We start from the raw sequence: 460 nt of genomic DNA, 5'->3' as shown, positions 1-460 counted from the left end.
CAAAGCCACAAGTTCAGCATTCTGGTCGGGCCGCCATCCCTGAAGGGAGGCTACTGGCCCAGATCATTTGCTTCCTGTCCACCAATGTTGCCCCCCCGCCTTCCGCTTACCTTCAGTCTTGTGTAACTGCTCAGCTTGGACCTCCAGCCTTGTGCCCCTGGCAAACTTCGCCCTCATTTTCGGCTCTGCCTGGCACAGCTTAGCCTGCCATTTTGCCATTCGCCTGTCCTTTATGGAGATGCTGGTAGGATCCATAGTCCATCGACGTCAGCCCAGCACAGGAGCAGTAGTCTGGCACAGGAGGGCACCTGTGGTAGCACTGTGACTGCTATATCGCAGTCTGACATGGGTGAGGGGAGCGAGACTCTAGGGTGAGCAGTCAGGGCTCATGCAGGCTTTAGCGCAAGTACAGCACCAAGGCAGTTGCTAGGAGGTGAGGATTTCTTCAGCGGTGAAGGCA

This window comes from Microtus ochrogaster, unplaced genomic scaffold (assembly GCF_000317375.1).
Source record: "Microtus ochrogaster isolate Prairie Vole_2 unplaced genomic scaffold, MicOch1.0 UNK50, whole genome shotgun sequence".
Taxonomy (NCBI): domain Eukaryota; kingdom Metazoa; phylum Chordata; class Mammalia; order Rodentia; family Cricetidae; genus Microtus; species Microtus ochrogaster.
This window is presented reverse-complemented; position numbering follows the sequence as displayed.